Here is a 13174-nt window from a genome sequence, read left to right on the forward strand (position 1 = left end):
AAAACTGAAAACTTGGCTTTTTAATCTAGCATTTCCCTGATTACTTACAGTAGACTTACCATGGCAAATTTGATTTGTTTGTTCTTTTTGTATAATTCATCCTTCTATTCCCTTCTTTATCTACCTTTCTGGTCCCACTGTTCTTTTTTTCCCCCTTCTCTCTCATCCCCACATCCTCCCTTATAATTATCCTCTCATTGCTCCCAAGCCCTATTTCTCTCGATACATCCATCTGTTATTTAATTTTATTTTTTAATTCCTCATTGGTTATCTGCAAGGCATCTGGTTAAGATGAATACTTCAAACTCCATGTTTTATTATTGTTCCTACAGGTTTCTTGTTAGATGTTCTCTGTTACATGTAATGCTTTCAAGCAAGTTTAATTGTTCAATGTAAACCGATTTGATTTGCATCTAATGCAAGAAGACCGGTATATAAAAACCCTAAATAAATAAATAAATAAATAAATAAATAAATAAGGGTTATACTGGTTGCTAGCGTGCGGATTCAATAGAAAAATATAAGAGAAATACATAATAAAGAACTATCTTGCCAAGCCGTTTGAGAGGCATTCGCATGGGCTGGTTACGGCGGCTAGAGCTGCGTGCTGCGGAGATCGGGAGCATGCTGCGATGTGGAAGAGAGTGTGGTCCCAGGACGGACTTGCAGACACCAGTTAGCAGGGCTGGAGGTCGTAGGAGAGGTGCGGCAGGACGAACTACCTCAGCGCCGGCGGTCCGGCCTGTGCAGGCAAGTGCTCCAGTAGCTTGGTCTCCGGTCACGAGCTCAGGGGAAAGTGGGCCGGAGGTCGGGCCCCTGTTCAGCCAGTTTCCTATCAGTGATGCCACCGGGACTGAAGCATGTGGTCCACTTGATTTGTTGTTGAATGCTTCAGGGAGAGAGTTCCCTGCTTCCCTGAAGCCCCCCCCCCCCCCCGGGGTTGATCGGGCTGCTGCAGCAGTTACCTTTGGAGCGGTTGGGCGGGAGCGGTGAGATGGGAAGGGCAGGGTTCAGAGGATTAGGGCAAAGGGAAAAGCCCCCGCAGTGCATAGTGGAGGGAGAATAAGTGCAGCGGAGGATTTGTATGAACCAGGAGGGAGCAGGTGGCGGTTTGCTATCATGGGCAGCCTGAGGGAGAGACGTGCGCAAGAGGGGCGCACAGGGAATTTTGAAGGCGTGCGGGCAGGAAGCGACAATGTGCAGCAGGCTTCACCTGGTGAGCTGTTGCAGAGGCCTTGCGATGGTTCATGTCAGCCCGGGGATAGACAGGCGCCGCCAGGCAGAGGTAGGCAGCTAGCCAAGATTACTGCAGGAAGGGAGTTTAGGAGGAGGGGTGGTGCCACCAAGGGCTTCAGGGGGGTAGCCTGCTTGGCAGACTGAGGCAGGGGATGATTGGAAAAAAGTAGGGTAACCAGGGATAATTGGGAGGTCAAGGGAGTTGGGAGGGGGAGGGGGAGAGGGTAAGAAGCAGGAGGTGGTCAAGCGGATGAGCAGGGGTAAGGAAACAGGGGATATGGGGTTTTCGGCTGGGTCTGCAGCCTGTGCTTTACTTTCCCCAGGAGCAGACGAGCAAGAGTAACCTGGTACTTCTAGGGAGGAGGCCTGGAGAGAGCGCAGTTTGCAGAGCCGACCTTTCTATAGTCAAAGTGGAGCGAGTACGAGCGCAGGAGGGGGGGGTGCCTTTGGAGGATGTCACCACGTTGGAGCGGAAGCAGGTGAGGTGTTAATGCTGGGAGATAAGCGGGAGCGACAGGTAATACGTAAGAGGAAGAAATCCAGTTCGTGTCGATCTGGGTCGGATACGAGTTCTTCATCTTCTTCTACCACCACTTCAAGTGAGTTGGTTTTAGTAGGGCTTCAGGGAGGGGATGGCCCAAAACAGGATAAGGGGCATCCAGCGTTGGCATCCTTGACCGAGTTACGGGAAGAGGTTCCGAGCAAGTTGAGGAGGAAGATTCGGAAGAGGAAATACGTGAATATTTTTAAGTTATTAGAGGGTAGGGGTGGGGGCAAAAAAGAAAAGAAGGGAAAGAAGAAGAGGAAAGAGGAGGCAGCTGGGCCCAAAATCACTAAGAATATCGTGAATTGGGTGAGAGGTTTCCTTCGTTTAATGAGCGTGGTGTGACACTTCTAACCAGAGCAATATGGTGCATTACTGGCTTATGGGGATAGCATACTGGGGGCTCTTCGGGATTATGATGGATGGGCTTGGCTTAATTATGATGAGAAGTTTTGAGATAAGATGGCAGGTAATAGGCACATGTCCTGGGGAACACAAGATATAAATTTATGGTTGATCCAAATGACTAATAAGGGCGTAGGTAATGTCAAGCGGAGCGGGAGTGGTCTGGGTGGAATGTGCAATGAGGGTGTCACTGGCGGGGGTGGTGTGATGGGCTCCTTTCGTGGTGCAGGATCTGCGGTTAAAGGTGGAGCGGGAGGTAAAGGGAGAGCAGGTGGACAAGACATTTGCTGGAGATATAATAAGGTCATGTGTCTCTTCCCAGATTGTAAATTCAGACATGCATGTGCGTCTTGCAGTGGAGCGCATCTGGCTTCCAAGTATTCACAAACTTTCGTTACCACCCCTGCAAAAGGGGGAAAGTAGCGGAGTCGCCGGTAGTGCTAGATGCAATGTTGGGGTAGATGCAGCACTACCCGGATCGAAGAGCAGTGCAATTGCTCTTTTGGGGATTTAAGGAGGGTTTTAAGATTCCTTATGTGGATAAGGGTAGCGGGGGGAGGGTGCGCAATGCTAAGTCCACAGCCCATAAGGCAGAGGTAGTGTGGAATAAGTTGGACATGGAATTGCAGTTGGGCAGGATAGTAGGGCCTTTTTTGGAACCCCCTTTCCAGCACATGCAATGGTCGCAGTTGGCGGTCATTCCAAAAAAGGAACCGGGTAAATACAGATTAATCTTGAATTTGTCGTTCCCGAAAGGGGAATCGGTGAACAATGGAATCCCGAGGGAGCACTGTACAGTGCGTTATGCCTCCTTTGATGAGGTATTGCAGTATGGGTGGCTGGGAGAGGGGCGTTTATGGCGAAAGCGGATATTGAGTCAGCTTTTCGGTTGTTACCTATACACCCTGCAAGTGTACCATTATTAGGATTTTCATTTGAAGGTTTGTATTTCATGGATCATAGTCTACCGATGGGTTGTGCTATATCGTGCACTTATTTTGAAGCCTTCAGTTCATTTTTACAGTGGGTGATAGTGCAACAGACAGGTTGTAATCAGTTGTTGCATTATCTGGATGATTTTTTGTTCGTGGGAGGGATGGGGGTCAGATCAGTGTCAAATGCAGTTGAAGGATTTTCTGGAGGTGGCGGGTACATTTGGGATTCCGATTGTGGCTGAAAAGATGGAAGAACCCACGCAGCGGTTAACATTCTTTGGTATTGAGTTGGATTTGGAAAGCATGGTGTCGCGTTTATCTGTGGATAAGGTTCACAAGCTGAGGGAGTTGGTGAAGGAAGTTATAGATGCCCGCAAGGTGACATTACTTAAGATGCAGTCTTTGATTGGGTCTCTGAATTTTGCATGTCAGGTTATTCCGATGGGGAGAGCGTTTTTGAGAAGGCTTACAACGCCTACGGTTGAGATTAAAGCGCAGTATCATTATATTAGAGGCGCTGGATTAAGGAGGAGTTGGGAATTTGGGAAGTGCTTTTGGAATTGTTTAATGGAGTTTTTGTTAATTCCAGAGGGAGAGGTAGCTAACAGGCACTTGGAGTTGTTTTCTGATGCTGCGGGATCCTCGGGTTTCGGGGTCTATTTCCAGGGTCAATGGTGCACGTGCTAGTGGCCGGCAGATTGGGTATTGGGGGGGATTGACCAAGAACATCACCTTTTTAGAATTATTCCCTATGGTGGTAGCCATGGAGATATGGGGGGAGCAGCTTGAGAACAAGAGGGTAGTCTTTTGATGTGAAAACTTAGGTATGGTGCAGGTTATCAACAAGAGATTGGCGCATTGTTTAAAGGTATCGGCGTTGTTGCGAGAATTGCTTGCCAGTTGTTTGTGCCAGAATGTTAGCATTCGAGCAAAGCATGTACCAGGAGTGCAGAACAGTATTGCATATGCCCTTTCTCATTTTCAATGGAAGGTTTTCCGGGAGCTGGCACCAAAGGCGCAGGAGACAGCCGGAGCTTTTTCTGGAGGAACTGTGGAATCTGGGGAAGATGAAGAATGGAAAATGATTCGACAGTCAGTCGCACCTGCGACTTGGGTGGCTTATGTGGCGGGATGGAATGCTGTGACTCAGTTTTTGCGAAGGGTGGGCTGCAGAATGGGGCCTGTTCCGGAAGGCCAGCTGGCAAAGTTCATAATTTGGGCAAAATGTCAGGGGTATTCGGTAGGAACGGTTAGGGTGCAGATGGCAGGGTTTGCCTTTTTTCAGAAACTGCATGGTTGGGGTAACCCGTAAAGCAGTTTTCAACTTAAACGTATGTTGGGGGGTTGACAGCGAGCTTCGGGGAGCGAGGGTGACATCAGATATGGGGATTTGATTTCTTTCATTGACTTACTTCCTTTGGTGTGTTGGTCAGAGTACGAGGTTTTGCTGTTTCGGACAGCTTTTTCATTGGCCCTTTTCGGTGCCATGTGGATAAGTGAGTTGGTAGCGAGGTCCAAGGTGGCTATCACAGAGCACGGTTTGCTGGAGCATCATGTTCAGATACAAAAGGGAATCAGCCGTGTTATTCTTACCTAAATCTAAAACGGATCAAAAAGGTAAGGGGCAAGTTATAACCCTTCTTCCAGCTTCCCTGGAGTTGGTTTGCCCAGTGCGTACTTTGCAGCAGTATCTGATGGTGCGCCCGTTGGTCCTCGGATCCTTTTTGATTCATAGGAATGGGTTGCCATTAACCAGGTTTCAGTTTACAAGGGTGCTGCATTTGGTGGTGAGGGAGATGGGGTGGGATGCGAAAGAATATAGTTCGCATTCTTTCAGGATTGGGGAGACTACTTCAGCAGCAGAGTGCGGTACGTCCAGTGTGGGCATACAAGACATAGGTAGGTGGAAGTCAAAGGCATTCTTGGCGTACGTGAGGGCATAAATTTAAAAAAGGTTCACGGGGACGGGATTGAGAGAAAGGCTGCTGATTGTCTTTTCTTCTTTTACAGAACTATTAAGGGTGGCTAGGAGGAGAGAGCGCGTCTGGATTGTGGGCCACTCTTTCAGGCATTGGGCGCAGCGACAGGTACTGAACAGGCCATACGGAGAACACCTAGATCTCGAAAGTTGGAATGTGCACGTTGCCTGGTTCAGCAAGCGGGGAATGGAGTGGAACGAACTGTTATCCTTCTTGTGGGAACATGAAGATATGTGGGGGGTGCTGAATATTCTCGTGCTTCATTTAGGGGGTAATGACGTGGGGAGCAAATCTTGCAGGGAGTGGGTGACTTGCATTAAGAAGGACTTATCGCAAATCTTTACTCATTGGCCAAGAATCAAACTGATTTGGTTGGACATAATTGTGCGGCTTAGGTGCAAGGATGTTGTTCTATGGAAGTCTGGGGTTCCCAAGATGAATAAGCAAATTGGGAAATGAGTTATTCGGGAAGGGGGGTTTTGGGTAAGTCATGGTTGGGCGCAGTATGTAGAGGAGGGGCTATTTTGAGGAGATGGGATTCTTTTATCCGATATAGGGATGGATCTACTGAATAATGATTGCAGGAAGGGATAGAACATGTACTTAGGGTAGGTTAGGGGCCACAGTGGGGGAACAAGGACGAGTGAAGTTAGCATGTGGCACATTTAAAACTAATCGGAGAAAGTTCTTTTTCACTCAATGCACAATTAAACTCTGGAATTTGTTGCCAGAGGATGTGGTTAGTGCAGTTAGTATAGCTGTGTTTAAAAAAGGATTGGATAAGTTCTTGGAGGAGAAGTCCATTACCTGCTTTTAATTAAGTTGACTTAGAAAATAGCCACTGCTATTACTAGCAAGGGTAACATGGAATAGACTTAGTTTTTGGGTACTTGCCAGGTTCTTATGGCCTGGATTGGCCTCTGTTGGAAACAGGATGCTGGGCTTGATGGACCCTTGGTCTGACCCAGTATGGCATTTTCTTATGTTCTTATGTTCTTAAATCACTCTTGTTTGTGGCAGAAACCTGAGCCCAAGGGATTATTTGTAAGAATGTGGGGTTAAAAAGGGGAAGGGGGGCAGCTCATGTAGTGGGGGGGCTACTACATGAGATGGCCACTGAGCTGAGGGGGCTAAAGCTTGAGGCCTGGGTTTGCCCTCGCTGGTATTAAGGTGGGGCAAGCAGAAGGGGGAGGGGGTGGGTCATCGCTTTGCCACTGGGGCGAGGTGGCAAAGGCTTCCTAGGGAGGAGGGGGATCGTGAGGGGAGGGGGTTTGTTATTATATATTATTGGATTCTTCGGGCTCGGGTTAGGTTAATAAACTGTGGCCTGTAATAATGCCAAAAGAAATGGTGTCAAGTTTCATTGAGGGGAAAAGGGGGACGAGCCGAGCACAGGTCTTGACTCCCTGCGTTATTAGCCAAGCCACAAAGCAACTCAATATCTATCCCAGAAAGGCTACTGTGGAAGCAGGACACTGAAAGCAGAACAACAGTGAATAAACAGAAAAACACCTCTGAAGACAGGACAACTTCTGCCCTGTATCTTCACTAACCTGATGAAGGAAACAGCTTTTGAAAGCTTGTCACAGAGATCTGAAGTTAGTCCTATAAAGAAGATCTCGCCTACATCTGGTTTGTGGAGTCTTAATTTTTACTTATTCAAGTGGTCTAACAAGGACTTTGCTGCTAGGGCAAGAATAAAGAATGATATTAGATTTTTTTAAAGTCTTCAGCTTTTTCTTATCAAACTTCTGGTTTTCTTGGTTCGGTATGCAGAGAGATCTCAGTGGCTCCCAAACACAAACAAAATTAAATGACTTGATCTATAGTACATCCAGTGCTTTTTAAAATGATAATAATAACCATCGCTGGTTAATGCACAGGCATGCTAAAGGCAGGGACTGTTTTTCAGTGAACGAGAATACATTTATGAGCCCCCAACTCTTGCTTTTGAAGCTGCCCTTAACAGTGCCCCTGAGAAAAAAAAAAAAGTGTTAATGGCACTGATCTTCTCACGTAGGCACCGTTTTCTTACGTCTCTCTCCTGTGCTGTAAAGCCTCTGAGCCCTGTAATGTTTGATAACTGTATTAATGAAAGCAAAGTACCAAAGCACCAGTGGCCAAGAGCCATCAGCATGTTTTGTCGTTTCCAGTAACCTTTCGTGGTATATTCTAAATTCTGCTCATGCATTTGTAATACAAAATCTTATGCCTGGTTCCGGCAGGAAGTAATTTTCACTAACTTTTTCCTCATGCTCCTCCACCATTCAGATGAAATAACTGATTAAAGACCTTTCCCCCCCCCCCCCCCCCACTTTCCTTTGCAAGACACTGCAGTGTTAATTAGAAACTATGAACAATTGAGACTACTTTGTTTCAAAACATTTTTGTGCAACTGTTTTCTACAGTCAGGCTGCATTATGTGTGCATGACCCAGATTTCTCCAGTGAAACAGCACGCCTCATTCGAAGATATTACTCAAATGCAATTTTATTCCAATGATTTCCGGGAACCTTTAGACAAGCACAGAGCACTCACTGTTGTGCTAAATAACCAAGCCTCCCTAAAACCACCAAGACTAGTCAATAATAGCCCAGATAATAATCTGGGCTATGACCTCAGCTATAAATATCTGGAAACTAAAGTTTTACAGTTTGACAGTGAGAGGGGTTGCCAACCAGCATCTATGAACCAATTCAATCAATGGCCCATAGGAATAGCTGGGAACTTCAGCCCTGAGATTAACCAGGAGAAAGGCAAGGGAGTGGGGAGGATGACGGCTGGGAGAAAAGGGGATCCACTTGGTGTGTTGTAGTATTGCATGACAGTGACACACATTGCCACAAGCAGCAACTGCATCTACTTGCAGGCCCAGATACCCAAGGCCAGTGCAAGCATATTTGGCACACTAGGCAACCTTTGGTCATTCACCCTTTCTCCCCCAACTTAACCACTGGGGGTTTTGACTCCAGCATGGTGCTCCCTTCTTTGACAGTATTGGCTCTGGTACAGCGACCCCTCTAGATCTCACACTGGGAGGAGTTTGCAACCCCCAAACCTTGACACTCTAGGCGATTACCTAGTTTCCCTAGTGGAAGCACCAACCCCGAAGTTAATTTCTGTCACAATTGTGTTCCAAGGAACCCTAATGCTATACTTCCTCCTCATCACTACATCCCTCTTCCCTCCCCCTCGTCTTTGTATTCCTCTGCAAATTCTATCTTCCTCAGATTTGCTTGCGTTCCTCCTCCTTCACTCTTTAGCACTCAGGGCTGGCACAATCTACTGTACAAATGGTGCACTTGCACAGGGCAACATCTCCAAGGGGGTAACATCACACACCATGGAATGTAAGTAGCATAGAGACTGGTTGATCCTTTCCACGCCCCACTGAAACCCTCTCCAGCTATCAGTAGGTGTGGTGCTTAACAGTGTCGACTTTCTATGCTGTGAAGTGCCAGTCTCATGGTATGAGGCACAAGATCTATGGGATCCATGCAATTCATACAATGAAGCTGGACCCACACAACACAGGAGGCTGACACAATGTTAAGTGTTGCTCCTCCTGCTGAGATTGGGAAGAGGCCGGGCAGAATTGGGGATTGCAGGGCAGAGAGGACCAGGAGAAATGGGGAAGGGATATGAGAGAACTTTTGAGGGGAAGAATGTGTGAGATGGGGACATAAGGAGATCCTTCTAAGGGTGGGATAGGGACAGGTGGAAAGCATTTCAGGGGTGGGAGGTGAATGCAAGGAGAGCTTTCCAAGGTTGGGAGGGGGATATGAGAAGAGCTTTCAGGAGGGCAAGGGGAGGTAATGTAGGGAGATCATTCTGGGGATTGAAGAAAGGGAAGATTGAACCTGTGATGAGAGAAAGAGAGAGAGATAGAGGACATGAGAATTAAGGAGAGGGAAAAAGGACTCAGGATGAAAGAAGACCAGGGACTGGGGGAGAGGACTGAAAATTGGGGCAGGGGCCAAGTAGAACTGGGGACTGAAGAAGAAAATACCCTGGCTAGGAAGTAAAGTGAGGGAGAGAGGAATGAGGACAGAGAGAGGGAAAGGCCCATGATTGGGGGGAAAGGGGGGAGGGAGAGAGGACTGGGGATGGTACTGATAGAGAGAGGATTCTGTATTTGATGGAGAGGGGGAACCAGTAAGATAATGTAGGAAGAGAAATGGAAGAGAGAGAGCATATGAAAAAGAGGAAGGGAATGGAAAAAGGCAAGCAGGCAGGAAGATTCTGAAGAGGAGACGAGGAGGAAGAGAAGAAAGAAGAGAATAGAAAGAAGGAAGAAAAAGTATTAAAATATCCACTTTGAAGATAAAAGTTAAAGAAGAGAGAGAACTTAAAGAAAAAAGAACATCAGAGAAAGAGAGAACAAAAAAAGGAACAGAAACAAGAACAGAGCATTATAAAAATGAAATACGAGGAGTCAGAACATTTAAGCCAGAGGCACCAAATGTTGGAAATGATTTTGTTATCTGATAGAGAATATTAATAACATCAGTTTAAAATATCTTAAGACCCAGTTCAAAGTCTCTGACTTGAACATGTCTCTCACACAGAATTTAAATGTTAACTGTTGAATTTTATTGCCAGATTTTATTTTTTTCTGCTGCATAATTAAATTCTTTTAGATACAGAATATACACACCAGCCCTGAAGCTTTTGTACTGGGTTTTGTTACACCTGTCGGTCACAGATGGCTGCGACCTCTCATGCTCACCTCTTTTCTCCATGCACAGTCAAGTCTGGGAAGAATGGCGGTCTCTGCTAATCCCCGCCGACCTCTCCGGCGTTCCTGGGACAGCGTGGGTGCTGCCGACTGCCATCTTGAATCCGAAATTACTTAGGAGGCCTTGCACGTGCGCACGCGTGCCTGGGCCTCCTATGTACACTCCATGGTGGGAACCTCGGGGGCGTCCCCTCCCGATGACATCATCCCGCTAGTGTATTTAACCTGACCGGCCCTTGCCTTCGAGTTAGCAAGGAGTTCCATCCTGCTGAATCCACCTCATTCAAGGACTTCCTGTTCCTGATTTTGGTCTTGGCATCCCTGCTCCTCAGGGGCTCCCTGCGTTCCCGGCTATCCGCTCCTTGGAGGGCCTACCTGCCTGACTGCTACTAGACCTGCTTCTCAGGTCTCTCTCTCTCTCCTGGAACCATCTCTAGTGAGTACCTCTACTGACTTCTACAATACAAACTGTAATGAGAATCTCCCGTGGTGTACCCCGTGACTCGAGCCACTGCCGCCTTTCCTTCTGTAGAAGCTATTCAGCATTTCCTGCGCTGCTGAGTATTGACACATCAACTACGGGAGCCACTTCCGGGTTCCAGCATCTCTACCAGTTCTTCAACAACTACTGTATAGTTATCCTCGGCATACCCCGCTGTGCGGGCCACTACTGGATCTGTATTCCTGAGGTACCTATACTCGTCAGAGGGGATCCCCGGCGAACCCCGTTCCACAAGTCATTACCGGATCTTCTCACCTGTGGCCTCACTCTGGGTATTCTCCATTGCTCAGGACTGTGCTATTACATAGCCAGCTCTGTGGACGTTACTTTTTCTCTCCCTCATAATAAAAAGTCTCTACTTCTAGCTGTGTCCCACGCCACTGAGAATCCGCCTGCTGACGGTGAGGCTCCCAGGGCTCCTCCCGGTGAGTGGAGACACCTCTCATCTCAGCCCAGGGTTCACATTCTTACAAAAACATAACAGGTTTGAAATATTTTGTGGTGGAAAAATTTAAAGAGTTTGCTTTTAGGTATATTACAAGAGTAGATTATCAAAATTTTTCTTAGGGTCAGTCCACTCTACGATTCCGAAATTAAACTGCTTGATCATTCATTACGCCACTACAGTAAACAAGTGTCCCAGATTTGCCTACCAAAACACTGTTAACCTTACTCTAAACCTAATGCAACTATAAACGGTGTTCAGACACTCAGAGTTATTGAGGTCGACATTCAGAAGCCAGATAGCCAGATAAGTAGGACTTAACCAGTTATCTAGCGGCTGCTGAATATCCAGTAATGTTCCGTGGCCACTGGTTAGCGTCGCTTATCCGGCTATCTGGTTAGCCAGCTAACTTGTGGATTGGTGATGGGCGGGTTAGGGTGGCACTTCTTAGCTGGATAACTTATCTGTTTAAGTAGCAATATTGAGACTTAGCCAAATAAGTTGGCCATCTAAGTTTGACCTGCTCCTTATATCCGGCTAAGTTACTTATCTGGATAGGCTTTGAGTATCTACCCCATTATCGGAGGGAAAAAATGAGAAGCCCGTGATGGTACAATCTGCAGAAAGGGTGGGGGGCAGCCTGGTAATTGCTTATCCAGGGCAGCCAAAGGATAGCACTGGCCCTGTTAACACTTTTCCTAACTTTTGAAGTTCAAACTTTCCCCATCGATACCTGCAACCTTCTCCTATATTTGTGCTCTCCCCTCTGTTCTTCTCTCCCGCCCTTTCTTCTGCCCCGCTATTCTTCCCCCCTCCCTCTCCTCTGCCCTTTTCTCCCCTTAGTGCTTCCCTGTCCCTCCCCTCTACACCTTTGCCTTTATCCCTTCATTCCCTCCCCATCCCCGCTTTATTTTGATTCATTTTTATTAAAAGTTTTGCACTGCATCTCCAAATATTATCTCATAGGTATAACATGAAATGTATTAAGTATGTCATACATAGAAACGAAATTATAACCAGAAACATCCCGTCATATAACTAGGAGCGCACATAGCAGAGGAACATAATTATATTTTTTCTACTGGGAAACAATGCAGCCAAGGAAGAGAATGGCATGGAAATGTAGAGAGACCCTCTAGGTCTCCAGTAGATGGCGCTAGTCCAAGCCCTCGGGTTAGTGGGGGGGAGGGGTGGTGAACCGTTCTGAACAGCTCCTCCTCTGAGGCTTGCTGGAGTGGGGAGCTCCTGCTTGCATGAGAGGGGATGAGAAGAGAGTTTGGTGTGGCTATTTTGTTGGGAGTTCAAAGCATGAGGAGGTTTTTTTGTTGTTTTTTTTTTTTTCTACTGATCCTAAGTTTGGGCCTCACAGCCTAACCATGTTGAGAGAGGTCTTTTCCCTGTCCAGTGCACTGTCTGCCTCCAGGGTTTGCCTCAGGTTGGATTGTGTGAACTGTATGAAGATATTTCGGGGAGTTTGGTTTTTGCTCTTTTTATGAATCCCTGGTCCTGGTTGGAGGAGGGACAGGCCCAGGCCTCAGGAAGCCAGGGTAGAGAAGACCTGCCAAGCCCCTCTCTGCACTGGACAAGGGACAGTGGTGACTCAACACAATAGAGATTGGGAGAGGGAGTTTATCCTTGGAAATTTTGTGAGGATTCTATTTTTGGTATTTTTTCTGACAGGGTGTTCTTTTCAAAGTACCTGCCCCAAAGAGGTGCTAGTAATAAATAGTGAAGGGATTCCACCTACATGTCTTGGGTCTTTTGAGGATAGCCTTCTCCCACTTAGAAAAGAACCTGGTGCAAAAGGACTGATGACTATACAATTAGGACTTAGCTCTAGGACTGAGTGTGGCTCCAGCAAGAGCCCTTAAATGGGGTTACAAAAATATTAACAAATACAAGTCATTTATTTATTTAGCCATTTTATATACTGTCATTCCAAGAGAAGATCACAATGGTTTACATCAAGACATAAATATTATTGGAACCAATTTCTTGAAGTGATCATATGTCATACATTTTAGGAAAAAGGCACAAATTTAGGCGAAAGACACATATCCCCCCCAGGTGATGGGGAGATATGCAGGGATGGGGTAGCAGGGGTGAGGGAGCAATTATGACAAAAGGTGCTGGAGGGGATGTAAAGAAGGGAGTTTAGAGAATATGCTTCTGATACATTTATCATTATATTTAGACAGAATTAATAAGAGAGAGACTCTGTAAAGAATATGTCACTCTACTATTTATAATACCTTAATTTTTTCTAAACTTCCTTCCCTCTTATTAACAACCTTTTTTTTATATTAAGATGCTAATAATATAATGGACTTCATAATAGGCATCACTGATCTGTGTTAGGACATGATTTTACTCTGCCTTATATATGCTAC

The sequence above is a fragment of the Rhinatrema bivittatum genome, chromosome 2 (assembly GCF_901001135.1).
Source record: "Rhinatrema bivittatum chromosome 2, aRhiBiv1.1, whole genome shotgun sequence".
NCBI lineage: Eukaryota > Metazoa > Chordata > Amphibia > Gymnophiona > Rhinatrematidae > Rhinatrema > Rhinatrema bivittatum.